The sequence below is a fragment of the Rhinolophus ferrumequinum genome, chromosome 25, assembly GCF_004115265.2.
Source record: "Rhinolophus ferrumequinum isolate MPI-CBG mRhiFer1 chromosome 25, mRhiFer1_v1.p, whole genome shotgun sequence".
Classification (NCBI taxonomy): domain Eukaryota; kingdom Metazoa; phylum Chordata; class Mammalia; order Chiroptera; family Rhinolophidae; genus Rhinolophus; species Rhinolophus ferrumequinum.
In genome coordinates, this window is record NC_046308.1 from 39,199,177 (window position 1) to 39,219,637 (window position 20,461).

A 20,461-nucleotide genomic window follows, 5' to 3' on the forward strand; every position below is an offset into this window, starting at 1 on the left:
ATCGTAGTGAATTGAGGGAAGGAATGAAGACTATGAGAGGAACAAAAATCTCAGCCTCCACATATATATGGTCCAGATGAGGTCTGCCTGGACTGTCAGGGAGCATTTTCATCCCCCTTTTTTCCTAGACCTTAATATTCTACTTCATTGATTCTAAGACACATATTTTCCCATTTCTGAAATTGGACGACAACTCAGAAGCAATGGTGTGTCTTAGTTTATTTAGTAGGGTTTTATTTTCTTAGTTGTATATAAAATAACAGGGTATTTACAATACATGGTGATTTAGATCCAGAAGAATCCAATAATTTAAACTTGCTTTCCCTCTTCCTTTATGAAACTAGTTTATTCCAGTTACCTCAAATCAATATCCTTGGGGCATGACTCTTCAATTAACTTTGAATTTTTTATGAACAAATGACAGTTTTTGTCAAATGTCTTGATAAAACAAAAGCTATAGTATTTTTTAAATCTGGTGACCCTTTTCTTAAAAAACAAAAAAAGGCAGTTAATTAATTCAACCAGCAACTTTTTATTGAGCACCTACTATGTACAGCTATGATTCTAAATGAGGATATATATTTATAGTAAACACACAAATAGTCTTTGTTCTTAAGTTTTTTTCTATGGCATTGCTGCCCACATTTTATTTTTTGAGTAGCCATATTAAAAAAATAAAAGAAAAAGGTGAAATTAATTTAATAACATGTTGTGTTTAACTCGATGTATACAGAATATATTTTTTCTTTTTTTATTAAATTAAAGTTTATGTTGTGACAACTGTTAGTAAAGTTATGTAAGTTTCAAGTGTACAATTCTGTAATACATTTCTATATATCACGTTTTGTGTTCACCAGCCGGAGTCTGTTCTTCTATCACCATGTATTTGATCCTGTTTATCCTCATCTACCACCCCCCAACCCCTTACCCTCTGGTAACCACGAAACTGTTGTCTGTGTCTATGAGTTTCTTTTTCTTCATTTGTTTCTCTTGTTCCTTTGTTGTTTTCAGTTTTACATACCTCATATTAGTGAGATCATATGGTTCTAGACTTTTTCTGACTTGTTTTGCTTAGCACAATAATTTCAAGATCCATCCATGTTGTTGTAAATGGCACTATTTCATCTTATGGCAGAGTAGTATTCCATTGTGTATATATACCACAACTTCTTTATCCATTCATTTATCGAAGGGCAATTTGGTTGTTTCCATGTCTTAGCCACCGTAAATAAAACTACAACGAACATCAGAGCACATATATCTTCATGTATAAATGTTTTCAGATTTTTTGGGTAGATACCCAGGAGAGGGATTGCTGAGTCATATGGTAATTCTATTCGTAATTTTTTGAGGAACCTTCACACTGCCTTCCATAACGGCTGCACCAATCTGCATTCCCACCAACAGTGTATGAGGGTTCCTTTTTCTCCACAGCCTCTCCAACACTTGTTACTATCTGTCTTGTTGATGATAGCCATTCTAACAGGTGTGAGATAATACCTCACTGTGGTTTTCATTTGCATTTCTCTGATGATTAGTGATTTTTGAGTGTTTTTTCATATGTCTATTTGCCATTTGTATGTCCTCTTTGGAGAAATGTCTCTTCAGGTCCACTGCCCATTTTTTAATTGGATTGTTTGTTTTTTGTTATTGAGTTGTATGAGTTCCTTAAATATTTTGGATATTAGCCCCTTTTCAGAGGCGTTGTTTGAAAAAATCTTCTCCCATTTGGTAGCTTGCCTCCTTATTTTGTTGATGGTTTCTTTTGCTGTGCAGAAGCATTTTAGTTCGATATAGTCCTACTTATTTATTTTACCTTTTACTTCCATTGCCTTTGAAGTCAAATTCATAAAAGCCTCTTTGAACTCAAGGTCCATAAATTTAGTACCTATGTTTTCTTCTATGCAGTTTATTGTTTCAGGTCTTATGTTTATGTCTTTGATCCATTTTGAGTTAATTTTGATACATGGTGACAGATAGCAGTCTAGTTTCATTCTTTTGCACGTGGCTTTTCAATTCTCCCAGCACCATTTATTGAAGATGCTGTCTTTTCTCCATTGTGTGTTTTCGGCTTCCTTGTCGAAAATCATCTGTCCATATTTATGTGGATTTATTTCTGGGTTCTCAATTCTTTTTTCTTTTTTTTCCTCTTCTTCCACCTTCCCCCTACTCTAGTTCAAGCTGTTGTTTCTCAGTCCAGTTGTGTAGGATACAACTCGCTGGCCCATACTGGTATTATGAGCCTTGTGCTCCCCCTGCCACCCCAGCTGACGCAGTCTGGCCACTGGCCGCTCATGGCAGCACACGGCAGCCCACTGCAGCTCACTCCAACCCTGGGCTGCTCGTGGCAGCTCAGCTCCAGGGAGAGTCATTGTTCCACAATCTTAGCTGTAGAGGGCACAGTTCACTGGCCCATGTGGGAATCAATCCGGTGACCTCCGCTTTAGGACGACACTCCAACCACCTGAGCCACCGGGCCAGCCCTGGGTTCTCAATTCTATTCCATTGGTCTGTGTGTCTGTTTTTCTGCCAATACCATACTGTTCTTTTGTTTTTGTTTTTTAAATTTTTATTGGGGAATATTGGGGAACAGCGTGTTTTTCCAGGATCCATCAGCTCTATGTCAAGTTGTTGTTTTCAATCTAGTTGTGGAGGGTGCATCTCACTGGCCCATGTGGGAATTGAACCGGTGACCTTGGTGTTATGAGCACTGCGCTTTAACCACTAAGCCAACCAGCCACCCAATACCATATTGTTTTGATTATTGTTGTCCTGTTGTACAAGCTGAAGTCAGGGAATGTGATACCTCCAGGATTGTTCTTTTTTCTTAGGATTGCTTTGGCTATTTGTGTTTTTTTGTGGTTCCATACAAATCTGATGATTATTTTTGTTCTATTTCTTTAAAAAATGCCATTGGGATTTTGATAGGGATTGCATCAAATCTGTATATTGCTTTGGGTAATATGCCCATTTTAACTATGTTGATTCTTTCAATCCATGAACATGGAATATTTTTCCATTTCTTTGTGTCTTCTTCAATTTCTTTTAAAAATGTCTTATAGTTCTCAGTATGTAGGTCTTTCACATCCTTGGTTAACTTTATTCTTTTTGTTGCAATTGCAAAAGGAATTGTTCTTCTTATTTCTTTCTCTGAGATTGCATTGTTAGTATATAGGAATGCAATGGACTTTTGTATGTTGATTTTGTAGCTGGCAACTTTTCCGTATTCGTTTATTTTTTCTAATAGCTTTTTGGTGGAGTCTTTAGTTTTCTATATAGAACATCGTGTCATCTGCAGAAAGTGACAATTTAACTTCTTCATTCCCAATTTGGATGCCTTTTATTTCTTTCTCTTGAGTGATTGCTCTGGCAAGGACTTCCAACACTGTGTTGAAAAGCAGAGGTGATAGGGAACAGCCCTGTCATGTTCCTGACACTGAGTGAAGGACTTCAGTTTCTCACCGTTAATTATGATATTAGCTGAAAGTTTGTCATGTATGACCTTTATTATGTTAAGGTATTTCCTTCTATACGTATTTTATTAATTATTTTAATCATAGATGGATGTTGTATCTTGTCAAATGCTTTTCTGCATCTATTGATACAATCATATAATTTTTGTCCTTTATTTTGTTTAAGTGGTGTATCACATTGATTGATTTGTGTATGTTGAACTGTCTTTGTGTCTCTGGGATGAACCCCACTTGGTCGCGATCCTTTTAACGCAATATTGCATTCAATTTGCTAGACTTTTGTTTAGGATTTTTGCATCTGTATTTATCAGAGATATTGGTCTGTTATTTTCTTTTTTTGTATTATCCTTACCAGGTTTTGGTATCAGCATAATATTGGCTTCAAAAAGTGAGTTAGGGAGTATTGTCTCTTCTTCAATTTTTTGGAAGAATTTGAGTCGGACAGATATTAGATCATCTTTGAAAGTTTTGTAGAATTCACTAGTGAAGCCATCTGGTCCTGGACTTTTGCTTTTGGGAAAGTTTCGGATGACTGATTCAATTTCCTTACTGTTGATTGGTCTATTTACATTTTCCAATTCTTTGTGATTCAGCCTAGGAAGGCTATACGTTTCTAAGAACTTGTCCATTTCTTCTAGCTTATTAAATTTTGTGGCATGTAGTTCTTCATAGTATTCTTGGATGATCCTTTGTATTTCTGTGGCATCCATAGTAACATCCACTCTTTCATTTCTGATTTTGTTTATTTGTGTCTTTTCTCCCTTTATCTTAGTGAGTCTAGGCAAGGGTTTGTCAATTTTATTAATCTTTTCAAAGAACCAGCTCTTTGTTACATTAATTTTTTCTATTGTCTTTTTGTTCTCTGTTTCATTCAGTCCTGCTCTGATTTTACAGAATATTTTCTTTTTCATCTTCTTCTTTTTTTGGATTGTTGTTTTCCTTAATGATTTTGTTCATTCACTGTAAAAACTTAAAAGACTAACACATAAGTGATTGCACAAAACTCCTTGAATGAGCTTATATGAGAAATTCTCTCTTCAGGCATCATCATCGTTATTGTTGCCATCAAATAGTTCAATAAACCGACCCCAAAGAGAAAGAGCCTCCGTTGAAACACCAACACAGCCAAGAAATACTGTGAAGATTTGACATGCAGAACACAGGTTTAATTTTTGCTGTTTTTTTTTTAAATTTATTCGGGTGACAATTGTTAGTAAAGTTACATAAATTTCAGGTGTACAATTCTGCATTACATCATCTATAAATCCCATTGTGTGTTCACCACCCAGAGTCAGTTCTCCTTCCATCACCATATATTTGATCCCCCTTACCCTCATTTACCACCTCCCGCCCCCCCTTACCCTCTGGTAACCACTAAACTATTGTCTGTGTCTATGAGTTTTTGTTTCTCATTTGTTTGTCTTGTTCTTTTGTTGTTTTTGGTTTATATACCACATATCAGTGAAATCATATGGTTCTCTGCTTTTTCTGTCTGACTTATTTCGCTTAGCATTATACTCTCAAGATCCATCCATGTTGTCACAAATGGTCCTAGTTCATCTTTTCTTACCACCGAACAGTATTCCATTGTGTATATATACCACAACTTCTTTATCCATTCATCTATCGAAGGACATTTTGGTTGTTTCTATGTCTTGGCCACCGTAAACAAAGCTGCAATGAACATTGGAGCACACGTGTCTTTATGGATAAATGTTTTCAGATTTTTTGGGTAGATACCCGGGAGAAAAGAAAACCACATAAATATGGACAGATAATTTTTGACAAAGAAGCAAAAAACACAATGGAGAAAAGACAGCCTCTTCAATAAATGGTGCTGGCAGAATTGGAAAACTATGTGCAAAAGAATGAAACTGGACTGCTATCTGTCACCATGTACCAAAATTAATTCAAAATGGATCAAAGACTTAAGCCTAAGACCTGAAACAATAAACTGCATAGAAGAAAACGTAGGTCCTAAACTTATGGACCTTGGGTACAAAGAGCATTTTATGAATTTGACTCCAAACGCAAGGGAAGTAAAAGCTAAAATAAATGAACGGGACTACATCAAACTTAAAAGCTTCTGCACAGCAAAAAAATATTTTCTTAATCAGAAATTTTTCACCCTTTTTTCATAGCAAGTCTTCAAAATCCAGTGTGTATTTTAACCTACAACATATCTCAGTTATGACTGGCCACATTTCAAGTGCTCAATAGCCATATGTGGCTAGCGGATACTATGTTGGACAGCACAGGTCTAGGTAGTGGAGAGAGATAATGAAGTAAAGAGACAAATTAGATCATGTAACATAGGGATATGATCTATGAAGAGAATGAAAGATCATGGAATAAAGAGTAACTGGATGGACGTCATTTTAATAAAGTCTTTTTCAAGAAGGTAATATTGAGGTGAGATAGAACAGATGAGGAGGAGCCTGCTATGCTAAAATGAGATGGAAGAGGGCTCCAGGTCACAGAATAGTGAGAGCAAGGTCGCTGTGATAGGAATGAATTTGGAGCATTCCAGGAACTGAACAAAAGTCAGTGTGGCTGGAACAGAGTGAGTCTGCATATGTGTGTGCTGTGGCGGGAGGTGGCAGTGGACCGGGAATGACCGTGGGGAGGGTAGGATGTAAGGGATCTGGAAGAAGAGATAAGCAGGCACCGGATCAGGAAGGGTCTTGTGGGCATTGTAAAGACTTCAGAAATGATGTTGGTCTTTATGTGCCTTTTATCAATGTGAAATCACACCTCTTTCTGGTGAATGCTACATTCATTTTTTAAATATTCACATCCGTTTGTTTAATAATCAACTGTGGTTTTACTGGGGATTAATGCCTAGGTTTTCCACATAAAGTTTTCAAATGCCAATTCTTTTCTCTTGTTGAAAGTTGGGACATTGTTTTTTTGGTGTATCTCCTGGTTTCCAACATTTTTCAAAGATCACCTGGAGTGATACTGAATCCACACCTGCAAGTTCCTCCAGTACTGAAGGATGTAATCCAAATAGGCCTGGACACATAAACACATTTTCATTGAGTAAATCCTTTTTTTTTTTTTTTACTAGACTGTGACATATCTTCACTTTCACTTCTCTTTTTATAGTATTTGTACTATTATTTTCAATTTGAAGATAATCACTTGCTGGAGACGGCAGAAGTACAGCATCAAGTGAACTAATTGTGCTTTTTACTCGTTAAAAATTCACAGCATTTTAAAATTGTTAAATGTTGTTAAAATTGCAGTTGTTAAAATAGCAGCATTTCCCCTGCCTTATTTTTTTGCTCTGAATACTAACCTTGGTTGGATTTTTTAAATTTTACACGTTTTAGCTCATATAGGGTACTGCTTTCTAAATATAGCTGCTTACATTACCTCTTTTCTTTGTGTTTACGACAATCGATGATGATAATCACCTTCTTCCCACATCCCCAAACATCAGTGCACTACTGACTTTTCCGTTTTCCTTATGTCCAACACGAGGCCAGTTCTTATGTTAGGACTCTCAGTTGAAAGTTATAGACATCCAGCTCAATTGATTTAAGCCAAAAGAAAATGGACTGGTTCACGGGATTGGGAATTTTGATGATTGTAAGCACAGTAGGATCTAAATTCTCAAAGATGTTAACAAGACTCCATCTCTCCCTTTCTGTGTTGTTTTTCCCATTTGTTTTCAATCTCAGGGGGCTCTCTAGCTTAGCCAACCCAGAAAAAAAAGTATTTTCTGACAGTGCCAGCAAAAATGAGTCCTCAGTGGAATGTAGTGTCTAATTAGCCAAGTTTGGGGTACGTATCCACTCAAGCTGTTTGGCCTGTGAATGGTATATAAAGGTGGTTCCTCAAGGGAAGATCTATCAGACTTGTGTTGAGAGAAGAAGAGAGAACGGATAATAGATAAGTACAAAATAACAAATGGTTCCCACAGTCTCGTGTCTTACTGCTTCGCCCTTTACAGTGTGATATCCCTAGAGTAACCTTATAAAATGTAGTTCTGAATGAGCCAAAATCTGCAGAGGCCACCAGACCTGAAGGAAATCAGAAAGATTGTCATTTAGAGCAGCAGATAGATAACATATTTAAAAGGTGGGGACTAGAATTTGATAAAACAATGAGAAAGTATAGCTACATTGTGTTGGACTAACTGATGGAAGGGATACAAAACAATACAAGAAATGTTCAGTAACCAAAAAAAACTTGAAATAATGGTAAAGGGAGAGAACCCCACAAATATCTCCGATGTATACTAGTATGTAAGAGGGGGCCATATGAGGGGTCCTGTGCATATTTCTTAAGTAACTTGTGGTAGGAATAAGGAAGGACAGCATCACGATAGAGGTGGTACTTGATCTGGCCCTTGAATGATAGGTAGGTTTTAATTGGCTAGAGGGGTTGAGGAAGGGGTCGTGCCTGGCAAAGTGAATGCCTAAGCAGGCATAGCAAGTTTAATAGGAGGTTGGGGAATAGGGAATTGCTCAGATCAGCTTTGTCCAGGGTTCTTGGGGACAGACTTTAAGACAAAGTTTAAGCTAGATTGTGGAGAGTGTTGAATGGCATTGGATTTGGGGGATGATGTGTCAGGTGCTAAAAAAGAAGTGGAACCCAAAGGATGAGCAGACATTTGTCTGGTGGTCTGTAGGGCCACTTGCCCTTTGGATGCTTTTAAGAGAGTGAGCAGGAGAGTAGCCTGTGCTCCTGGGATCCAGCATGGGAAACCCATTTTCTGACTGCTGTGCCACTGGCATTCTCCTGCCCTCTGCATGAGGAGCTGGGCCTGTACCTAAGGTTAGCAACTAGGACTCATGCCCCCAGAGGAGATTTTAGCACATGGGCTCCAGAGCCAATTGAATCCTTATTTCTGCCTCAGGCCATGCTCATTTGGGATTTTCTGGTACAATTGAGGGAACCTATGCAAGGTCTTAGAACGGGCAGTGGAGAAAGTGGCAGAGGGGTACAAGGTGGGCCCTACTTGCATGCTTATAAATGTGTATAATTTCCCGGCTGGCCTGAAAGGTCAGCCAGGAAATCTTGTTTGTGAAAATAGAAAGGAGCGTAAGTTGCTGACTGTTTCTTCCTTAATTCTTTCTCTTTCCCTTCTACACTGGGACTGGGAGTTGGGCTATGCTTTCTGCCAGGAGCATTCTTTCCTTGTCAACTGGCTGCCTCTTTTTCTTCCCTTCTCAAAGGAGGGATGGATTTCTTGGCTGTATTTCTGATAGCTACTGAAAGGACTTCAGTGCTCTACTGGCAGAGGTTGGCAGAGGCTGGCTTCAGTGTGACTTGTGTAACATGACACAATCTGTGTGTCAGGATTTCGCCCCAAGGTGTCCCAGGAAATATGCTTCAGCAAGGCAATCTTTGCTGTCCACTCGGGGGTCCCTGGAATGGGGAAGCCCGGGGTGGCGGGGTTAGCACACATCTGCGTGAGGTGGGCTGTGGGGCCAGTTTTTCCATTCCCCACAATGCCAGGCCATCAGGATGAGGTCACACATGCTTCTTCTTCGATCCAGACTAGTTCAGAAAGTGCCAGGCAATAAACAGATGCCCAGATGTCCTGTGGGGATCATTCATTTCCATAAAACATTTTCCAACTCCCAGGCTACATTTCAATAAGAGCCTCCTTCCACTTTTTCTCTTTATGTTCTATTGATGGTGGTAGGATTGGGACTACACCTTACTAAACCAAAATGCGGATGCCTCTGCCCCAGCCCATCAGAAGAACAGATATCAATCTATTGGTTGGAAATATTTCTGGACTTTGGTTACAATATACTAGAGAAACCTCCCTGAGCTGTGGGAAGGAAGCCCACAACTGACCTTTTGTAAGACAGAAGTACACACTGTGGATTAAGAGTCAGAGTCAGACAGAGCCAGGCAAAAATCCCAGCTCACCCACTTGCCTTTGAGACTGGGAAAGTCATATTCAGATCATCAGTTTCTGCATCTGTTAGATAGGATGCTAGCAGTGCTCACCTCACATGATGTAGGACTAAACAAGATGATGCATGTAAAGGGTTCAGTACAGTGTTTTGTGCTTAGTGAGCACTCAGTAAGTGGTAGCTACAGTTATTATTAAAGCAGTGGCGTGGCCTTTATTTTTTGACACTGAGTAACCAAAAGGAGGCAGGGCTCTATATGTACCCAACTGCTGTGGCTCCCACAAACAGTCCAGGCAGCTGTTATAAAATAACATTTACATGGGGGCTACTTTAACATGATATTAATTTTAAGATGCAGCTGGATCATCCCAGCTTCCAGTGCCTTCCCGCTCACATCTGGCACACTGGCCTGGAGAGACAGGCATCTCTGTGACTTCCAGATTGACCCGAGGAGGATGTTTGTGGCTCAGTCATCAAAAGGTTGTTAATATTACGTGCATACCACATTAACACACAATTTAAATGGTCTCATTAGATTTCTGCTGATATCCAGCTATGAAATTATGGCTTTGACTAAAGAGTCCCTGAGGACATGAGCTTTTGTTATTTTTAGGGATAACACCCACACACAGCCATAAATCTAGGACAGCTGCCATTTGGGCTTATTCTATGGTTCAACTGTGGTTCATCTATTAGACTGGAGAAGTGATAAGTCAGAAATCATGACTTTGATGTTCAGATGGGATAAAAGCACGTAGGGCAACTCAGTTGCAGAAATTCAGGAACAGAGCTGGGCTTGTGGGTAAAAAGAATTAAGTGCTATGGTGGACCACAGCTTCAGAGAAGTCAGCGGTGCAACAAATTTCAAGTGACTGACACTGATTATGGTAAGTGTGTGGGTGTCTGTCCCTTATGCTCAGCCTCATTAACCACTCCCAAAGAAACATTGTAGGGAATACATATTACAAAATAGGGAGTCAGTACATCTTATAAAATTTCAAAAGAGATTTTACTCGTATGTAAGGCTGCCCTGGGATATATATTTACAACAACCATTATAGCAATGAATGCCAGAATTTACATTTTTAAAAAAATAAGTATACTAGGTATACAATAGTATATTAGTTTCAGGGGTGTAGTATAGTAATTTGACATTTATATACCTTATAATGTGATCACCACACCAAGTCTAGTAACCATCTGTCACTGTTCAAAGTTATCACAATATTATCAACTATATTCCCCTTTACCTTTTTCAACCATCCCCCTCTTCCCTCTGGCAACCATCAGTTTGATCTGTTTCTGTTTTTGTTTTGTTCTGTTGTGTTTTTTTTTTCAGATTCCACATATAAGTGAAATCATATGGTATTTGTCTTTCTCAGCCTGACTTACTTCACTTAGCATACCACCATCTAGGTCCATCCATGTTGTCACAAATGGCTGGATTTCATTCTTTTTATTGCTGAGTAACATTCCATCGTGTATGTAATCTCATGTCTTGTTCATCCATTCAACTATTGATGGATACCTGGGTTGCTTCCATATCTTGGCTATTGTAAATAATGCTTCAGTGAACACAGGATGCACATATCTTTTCAAAGTAGTATTTTTGTTTTCTTCAAATAAATACCGAGAAATGGAATTGCTGTATCATGTGATAGCTCTATTTTTATTTTTTTGAGGAATCTCCACACTGTACCATAATGGCTGCACCAAAGTGCAATCCCACCAACAGTGTACGAGAGTTCCGTTCTCTCCACGTCCTCTTCAACACTTATTTCTTGACTTTTTCATTATAGCCATTCTGACAGGTGTGAAGTGATATTTCATTGCAGTTTTGATTTGCATCTCCCTGATGCTTAGTGATGTTGAACATCTTTTCATATGTCTGTTGGCCATCTGGATGTCTTCTTTGGAGAAATGTCTATTTATGTCCTCTGCCCATATTTTGATCAGAATGTTTTTTTGTTATTGAGTTAGATGAGTTCCTCACATATTTTGGATATTAACTCCTTATCAGATGCATCATTTGCAAATATATTCTTCAATTCAGTAGGTTGTCTTTTCATTTGGTTGGTGGTTTCCTTCACTGTGCAGAAGATTTTTAGCTTGATGTAGTCCCATTTGTTTATTTTTCATTTTGTTTCTCTTGCTTGAGGGGACATATTCAAAAAGACATTGCTAAGACTGATATCAAAAGAGTTTGCTACCTATGTTTTCTTCTAGGAGTTTTAGGACTTCAGGTCTTGCATTTAAGTCTTTAAATCAGTTTATTTTTGCCTGTGGTGTAAGAGAGCAGTCCAGTTTCATTGTTTTGCATGTATCTGTCCAGTTTTCCCACAACCACTTCCTGAAAAGACTGTTATTTCCCCATTGTGTATTCTTGCCTCTTTTGTTATAGACTAATTGACCATGTAAGCAAGAGTTTATTTTCAGGCTTTCTTTTCTGTTCCATTTGTTTATGTATCTGTTTTTGTACCATGCTATTTTTTAAAAATTAGTTTCAGGTGTACAAAGCAATGTAATAGTTAGACATTTACACCCCTCACAAAGTGATAACCCCTCTCCCCAATCTACTACCCCTCTGATATTGTATATAGCTGTATAATTCCGCTGACTTTATTCCCTATGCTGTACTCCACATCCCGTGACGATATATATATATACATATTATCCCGTGACGATATATATATATACATATTATCATTGACATTCAATATTATTCAGCTTCAGCTTCAGGTGTACAGCACAGTGGTCAGACATCTACACAGTCCATGAAGTGGTCTCCCTAAGAAGACAAGTGCCCACCTGACCTCCTACAAAATCTTTTCAACATTATTGATTATATTCCCCAAACTGTATTTCATATCCCTGTGACTATATTGTGACTATTAATTTGTACTTTCTAATCCCTTTATCTTCTTCCCCATCCCCACCCCCATCCCATCTAGAAACCCTCAGTTTTTTTCCCCCTATTTCTCTGTGTCTATTTCTGTTTTGTTTGTTCCTTTATTCTGTTCTTTAGATTCCATATATAACTGAGATCATTTGGTATTTGTCTTTCTCCATCTGGCTTATTTCACTTAACATAATATTCTCTAGGTTCATCCAGGTCACTGCAAATGATAATATTTCATTCTTCTTTATGACCAAGTATTCACAATAGCCAAGATATAGAAACAACTGAAATGCTCATTGATAGACGATTGGATAAAGAAACTGTGGTATATTAGTATCATGCTGTTTTGATTATTATTACTTTGTAGTATACTTTGAAATCAGGGAGCATGATACCTCCAACTTTGTTTTTCTTTCTCAAGATTGCTTTGGCTTTTTGTGATCTTTTGTGGCTCCATATAAATTTTAGAGAAGAGTGTCACTGGTATTTTGTGATTATGAGAAGAATATCATTGGTATTTTGATAGGGATTGCATTGAATCTGCAGATTGTTTTGGGTAGTATGAACAGTTTAACAATATCAATTCTTCAAATCCATGAACACAGTATATCCTTCCATTTATTTGTGTTATCTTTAATTTTTTTCTTCAACGTCTTATAGTTTTCAGAGTACATGTCTTTCACCTCCTTGGTTAAAGTTATTCTTAGGTAAAAATCAGAAATCAGTTGCAGTTTTATAAACCAATAAAGAACTATCAGAAAGAGAAACTTTTTTAAAAATCCCATTTACAATTGCATAAAAAATAACGTAAAATAAAATACCTAGGAATAAATTTAACCAAGGAAGTAAAAGACCTATATTCAGAAAATTATAAGAAACTGAAGAAATAAATCGAAAAAGATACAAATAAATGGAAACATATAGAATGCTCATGAATATGAAGAAAAAATATTGTTAAAATATCCGTGCTACCCAAAGCAGTCTATAGATACAATGTAAACCCTATCAAAATACCAATGTTGTTTTTCACAAAATTAGCACAAACAATCCTAAAATTTGTATGGAATCACAACAGACCCCAAATAACTAAAGCAATCTTGAGAAAGAAGAACAAACTTGGAGGTATGAAGCTACTTGATATCAAACTATTTTACAAAGCTATAGCAATCAAAACAGCGTGGTACTGGCATAAACACAGACACATAGATCAATGAAACATAGATCAATGAATAGAGAGCCTAGAAATAAACTCACATTTATATGGTCAATTAATCTATAACAAAGGAGGCAAGAATATATAGTGGGGTATTCAATAAATGGTGTTGGGAAAACTGGACAGATACATGCAAATAAATGAAACTACAGCACTTCCTTATACCATATACAAGAATAAACTCAGAATAGATTAAAGATTTAAATGTAAGACCCAAAACTTTAAAATTCCCAGAAGAAAATATAGGCAGTAAACGGTCTGACATTGCTTTTAATAATATTTTTTTGATATGTCTCCTCAGGCAAGAAACACAAAAGAAAAAATAAACAAATGGCACTACATCAAACTAAAAAGTTTTTGCACAGCAAAGCAAAACATCAGCAAAATGAAAAGACAACCTATTGAATGGGAGAAGATATTCGCTGATGATACATCCAATAAAGTGATAGTATCTAAAATATATAAGGAACTCATACAATTTAAACAAAAAAGACAGACAATCTAATTAAAGAATGGACAGAGGGCCCAAATAGGCATTTCTCCAAAGAGGACATTCATATGGCCAATAGACATGAAAGTTGGTCAACATCACTAATCATCAGGGAAATGAATATTAAAGCCATGAGATATCACCTCACACCTGTCAGAACGGCCAGCATCAAAACATCAACAAACAAGTGTTGGTGAGGATGTGAAGAAAAGGGAACCCTCATGCATTGTTTATGGGATTGCAAATTGGTGCATCCACTATGGAAAACACTATGGAGGTTCCTCAAAAAATTAAAAATAGAACTACCTTATGACCCAGCAATTCCAATTCTGGATATTTATCCAAAACAATCCAAAACACTAATTCAAAAAAATATATGCATCTTTATGTTCATTGCAACATTATTTGCAATAGCCAAGATATGGAAGCAACCTAAGTGTCCATCAATAGATGATCTGGAAACATCTATTGAAATAAAACATTAATTTATTCTTAAAAAAATAGAGGTGGTACATATATATAATGGAATATTACTCAACCGTGAAAAAGAACGAAATTTTACCATCTGCAGCAACATGGATGAAACTAGAGGGTATTATGCTATCTGAAATAAGTCAGACAGAGCAAGACAGATACCATATGATTTTGCTTATATCTGGCATGTAAAAAACAAAAGAAATGCAGAAACAAACAAAAAGAAACCCATAGATACAAAGAACAAACTGATGGTTGCCAGGTGGAACTGGGGTTGGGGGTTTGGGTGAAAAGGGTACTGGGATTAAGATGTACAAACTGGCACTTACAAAATAGTCATGGGGGTGTAAAGTACAGCATATGGAATATAGTCAATAATATCGTAATAACTATGTATGGTCACTTTGTAAGTTATATAAATGTCTAACCACTATGCTATATACCTAAAACTAATATAATATTGAATGTCAACTGTAATTGAAAATTTAAAAATTTATTCCTAGGTATTTTATTCCTTTTGATACAATTCTAAATGAAATTGTTTCCTTTTCTTTCTTTCTTTCTTTTTTTTATTGGGGAATATTGGAGAACAGTGTGTTTTTCCAGGAACCATCAGCTCCGTGTCAAGGCGTTGTTTTTAATCTAGTTGTGGAGGGCTCAGCTCATTGGCCCATGTGGGAATCAAACTGGTGACCTTGGTGTTATGATCACTGTGCTCTAACCACTGAGCCAACTGGCCACCCCGGGATTGTTTTCTTAATTCCTCCTTCTGATCATTCATTATTAGTGTGTGGAAATGTGATGTATTTTTGTATATTAATTTTGTATTCTGCTACTTTACTGAATTCATTTATTAATTTTAATAATTTTTGGTAGAATCTTTGGGGCTCTCTCTATATAGTAACACGCCATCTGGAAATAGTGACAGTTTTACTTCTTCTTTTCCAATTTGGATGCATTTTACTTCTTTGCCGTGTCTGATGCTGTGGCCAGGTATTCCAATAGTATATTGTATAATATTGGTGAGAGTGAGCATCCTTGTCTTGTTCCTGATCTTAGAGGAAAAGCTTTTAGCTTTTCACCATTGTACGGTGTGTGAGGCTAAGCTGTGGGTTTGTCATATATAGCCTTCATTATGTTGAGGTAAGTTCCTTCTATATCCACTTAGTTGAGAGTTTTTATTATAAGTGGTTGTTGAATTTTATCATGTTTTTCTGCATCTATTGAGGTGATCATATACTTTTTATCCTTGGTTTTGTTTATGTGTATATCATGTTTATTTGCAGATACTGAGCCATCATTGCATCCCTGGGATAAATCCCACTTGATCATGGGATATAATCTTTTAAATATATTGTTGAATTTGGTTTGCTAGTATTTTTTTTTTAATTTTTGCATCTATGTTTTCAAGGATATTGGTCTGTAATTTTCTCTTTCTTTCTTTCTTTCTTTCTTTCTTTCTTTCTTTCTTTCTTTCTTTCTTTCTTTCTTTCTTTCTTTCTTTCTTTTTTTGTAGTGTCTTTGTCTGGTTTTGGTATGAGAGCAATTCTGACCACATAGAATGAGTTTGGAAGTATTCCTTCATCTTCAATTTTTTTTAATAGTTTGAGAAGCATAGGTACTAATTCTTCTTTAAACGTTTTGTAGAATTCACCTGTGAAACCATCTGGTAATGGCTTTTGTTTGTTTGGAGGTTTTTCATTACTGCTTCAATTTTGTTTTTGGTAATCAGTCTGTTCAGATTATTTGTTTTTCCTGATTCAGTCTTGGAAGATTCTGTGTTTCTAGAAATTTACCCATTTCTTTTAGATTGTCGAATTTGTTGGAATATAATTGTTCACAGTATTCTTTAATGATCCTTTGTATTTCTGTGGTATCAGTTGTAAACTGTCCTCTTTCATTCCTGATTTTATATATTTGTAGTCTCTCTTTTTTTCTTGATGAGTTCAGCTAAAGGATTGTCAGTTTTGTTCTTCCATTCAAAGAACCAACTCTGCTTTCATTGATTTTTTTTGTTTTTCTTTTTTTCTTTTTCATTTTTTCTTTTTTGTCTCTATTTCATTTATTTCTGGTCTGATCTTTCTTTCTTTCTTTCTTTCTTTCTTTCTTTCTTTCTTTCTTTCTTTCTTTCTTTCTTTCTTTCTTTTTTTCTAGTGTCTTTGTCTGGTTTTGGTATGAGAGTAATTCTGGCCACATAGAATGAGTTTGGAAGTATTCCTTCATCTTCAATTTTTTTTAATAGTTTGAGAAGCATAGGTACTAATTCTTCTTTAAACATTTTGTAGAATTCACCTGTGAAACCATCTGGTAAGTATTTATTTTCTTTTACTTACTTTGGGTTTGGTTTGTTCTTCTTTTTCTAGCTCCTTTAGGTTTAAGTTAAATTCTTTATTTGGGATTTTTCTTGTTTCTTGAGGTAAGCCTGTACTACTATGAACATCTCTCTTAGAACTGCTTTCACTGCATCTCATAAATTTTGGGGAGTTTTGTTTTCATTTTCATTTGTCTTAAGGTATTTTTGGATTTCCTATTTGATTTCCTTTTTAATCCATTGTTGCTTAGTCTCCACATGTTTGTGTTTTTTTGCTTTCTTCTGATAGTTGATTTCTAAGTTACATACCATCTTGGCCAGAAAAAAAAAAATGCTTCTTACAATAGAACAAAAAATCATCAGATTTGTTTGGAACCACAAAAGGCCCTGAATAGCGAAAGCAATCTTGAGAAAAAAGAACAATACTGGAGGTATCACAATCCCTGACTTTAGCTTGTACTACAGGGCAACAATAATCAAAACAGCATGGTATTGGCAGAAAAACAGACACATAGACCAATGGAATAGAATTGAGAACCCAGAAATAAAACCACATAAATATGGACAGATAATTTTTGACAAAGAAGCTAAAAACATACAATGGAGAAAAGACAGCCTCTTCAATAAATGGTGCTGGGAGAATTGGAAAGTCACATGCAAAAGAATGAAACTGGACTGCTATCTGTCACCATGTACCAACTTAATTCAAAATGGATCAAAGACTTAAGCATAAGACCTGAAACAATAAACTGCATAGAAGAAAACATAGGTACTAAACTTATGGACCTTGGGTTCAAAGAGCATTTTATGAATTTGACTTCAAAGGCAAGGGAAGTAAAAGGTAAAATAAATGAATGGGACTATATCAAACTTAAAAGCTTCTGCACAGCAAAAGACACCATCGACAAAATAAAGAGGCAACCAACTGAATAGGAAAAGATTTTTGCAAACAGTGCATCTGATAAAGGGTTAATATCCAAAATATACAAGGAACTCATGCAACTCAACAACAAAAAGCAAACAACCCAATTGAAAAATGGGCAGAGGACCTGAAGAGACATTTCTCCGAAGAGGACATACGAATGGCAAATAGACATATGAAAAAATGATCAACATCACTAATCATCAGAGAAATGCCAATAAAAACCAAAAAGAGATATCATCTCACCCCAGTCAGAATGGCTATCATCAACAAGACAAATAGTAACAAGTGTTGGAGAGGCTGTGGAGAAAAAGGAACTCTCATACACTGTTGGTGGGAATGTAGACTGGTGCAGCCGCTATGGAAGGCAGTGTGGAGGTTCCTCAAAAAATTACGCATAGAATTACCATATGACCCAGCAATCCCTCTCCTGGGTATCTACCCAAAAAATTTGAAAACATTTATCCATAAAGACATGTGTGCTCCAATGTTCATTGTAGCTTTATTTACGGTGGCCAAGACATGGAAACAACAAAAATATCCTTCGATAGATGAATGGATAAAGAAGTTGTGGTATATATACACAATGGAATATTATTCGGCAGTAAGAAAAGATGAAATAGGACCATTTGTGACAACATGGATGGATCTTGAGATTATAATGTTAAGCGAAATAAGTCAGACAGAAAAAGCAGAGAACCATATGATTTCACTGATATGTGGTATATGAACCAAAAACAATAACAACAAAAAAAGAAGAAAAACAAATGAGAAACAGAAATTCATAGACACAGACGATAGTTTAGTGGTTACCAGAGGATAAGTGGGGAGAGGGGTGGGAGATGAGGGTAAAGGGGATCAAATATATGGCGATGGAAGGAGAACTGACTCTGGGTGGTGAACACACAGTGGGATTTGTAGATGATGTAATACAGAATTGTACACCTGAAATCTATGTAACTTTACTAACAATTGTCACCCCAATATACTTTAATTTAAAAAAATGCTTCTTACTACTTAAACATTTTTTAATTTACTGTGAATTGTTTTATGACCTAATGTGTGATCAGTCTTGGAGTATGTACCATGTACACTTGAAGAAAAACAGTGTATTCTGCAGTTTTTGTATGAAATGTTGTGTCTATTAAGTCAATGTAGTCTAATGTGACATTTAGGCCATGATTTCCTTATTAATTTTCTATCTACATGCGTTTTCCAAAGATGTTAGTGGGGTATTAAGTCCCCTACTATTATTGTATTGCGGTTAATTTTTTCATTTATTTCCATCTGCTTACATATTTATGTGCTGCTGTGTTAGGTGCATAGTAATTTACAACTTATCTTGGATTGAGCCCTTTATCATTACATCATACCCTTCTTTGGCTCTTTTTACTGTCTTTGTTTTAAAGTCTATTTGGTCTAATATAAGTATTGCTACCCCAGCTTTCTTTTCATTTCTAGTTGCATGGAATATCTTTTTTCATCTCTTCCCTTTCAATCTGTGTATGTCTTTCAATCTTAAGTGAGTCTCTTGGAAGCAGCGTATAGATGGATATTGTGTTTTTTTGTTTGTTTGGGGTTTTTTTTGTTTTTTTTCCCAGCATAAACATATTTATTCACTAACCAAAGGGACGATCTTAATTAAACCAACACTTGGAAATAGTTGCACGTAAAATGTTTATGATAAAGATAACTGAATACAGAGATGGGAAAAAAAAATAAAAATCACAGAGAGATTTGTTCATTGAACTGAGCCTCTTTACTCGAGCAGCTGATTCCTGTCCAGAAGGATGATGGAATTTTTACTCTACTTTTTCATAGATCCGAGTACAGTTCACATTGTTCATGACACATTCCACCATTAGTTTCCCATTTTCCACTCTTCTTGTTATTGTGCTTTCCTTGCCATCCTATTCCTGATGTTGCACCAATGCGCCGTTGACAAAATTGCACACAGTCTGAGTTTTTCTGCCATCAGCTGTAGTTTCTTCAAACTTCTCTCCCAGGTTACATGAAAACTGCGTTGTTTTCAACGTGCTCTCAGTTTTTATGGTGAGGTGTTTGCCGTCAGAGGTGATGACACAGTCTGGTTTGGCCATGGCACCCATTTTTCGCAGAGCCATCCCTACTCCTAATTCCTTCATGTACTCATCAAAGCCTTTGCTCTCCACTAAGTGCCATCTTCCTACCAGCTGATGAATGGAGGCCATGGTGGGCGCGGGCGGCGTGCGAGTCTAGAGGAGCAGAGTGCAGCGTGGAGAGCTTGCGTTTTTTTTTTTGTTGTTTTTTTTGTTTGTTTGTTTGTTTTGTTTTTTTTTTATCCATTCAGCCATCCTATGTCCTTTGATTGGAACATTTAGTCCATTTACATTTATAGTAATTATTGACAGATATGTACTTATTGTCATTTTGTTGACTTTTTTTTGGTTGTTTTTGTAGTTTTTCTCTGTTCCTTTCTTTTTCTTTCAATCTCTTTCCGTTTGGTTTACTGGTTTGCTTTAGTGTATTGTTTGGTTTCTTTTCTCTTTATTTTTTTTTTTGTGTGTGTGTATTGTTGTAATATTTTTTGGTTTGTGGTTACCATGAAGTTCATATATATCCATCTATACCTATTGCATTTTTTTATTTAATCTCTCTACAAGCCTCAGAACCTTTACTTCTCAGAGACTTATTATAAAATATGTTACAAATTGCTTCATAAAAACTTGATTGTTGAAATACCTAGCTGTATATGTTACTGTGTGTTGAGCCCCTTTCAAACAAATAAGGTGATGATGGAGGCAAAGCACACACAAGAACA

At 36.4% G+C, this 20,461-nt stretch overlaps 1 pseudogene; it reads right to left on the minus strand.

The window, feature by feature from the left end:
* Positions 1-19,463: 19,463 nt before the first annotated feature.
* Positions 19,464-19,879, minus strand: LOC117017748 (fatty acid-binding protein 5-like; annotated as a pseudogene).
* Positions 19,880-20,461: the final 582 nt, after the last annotated feature.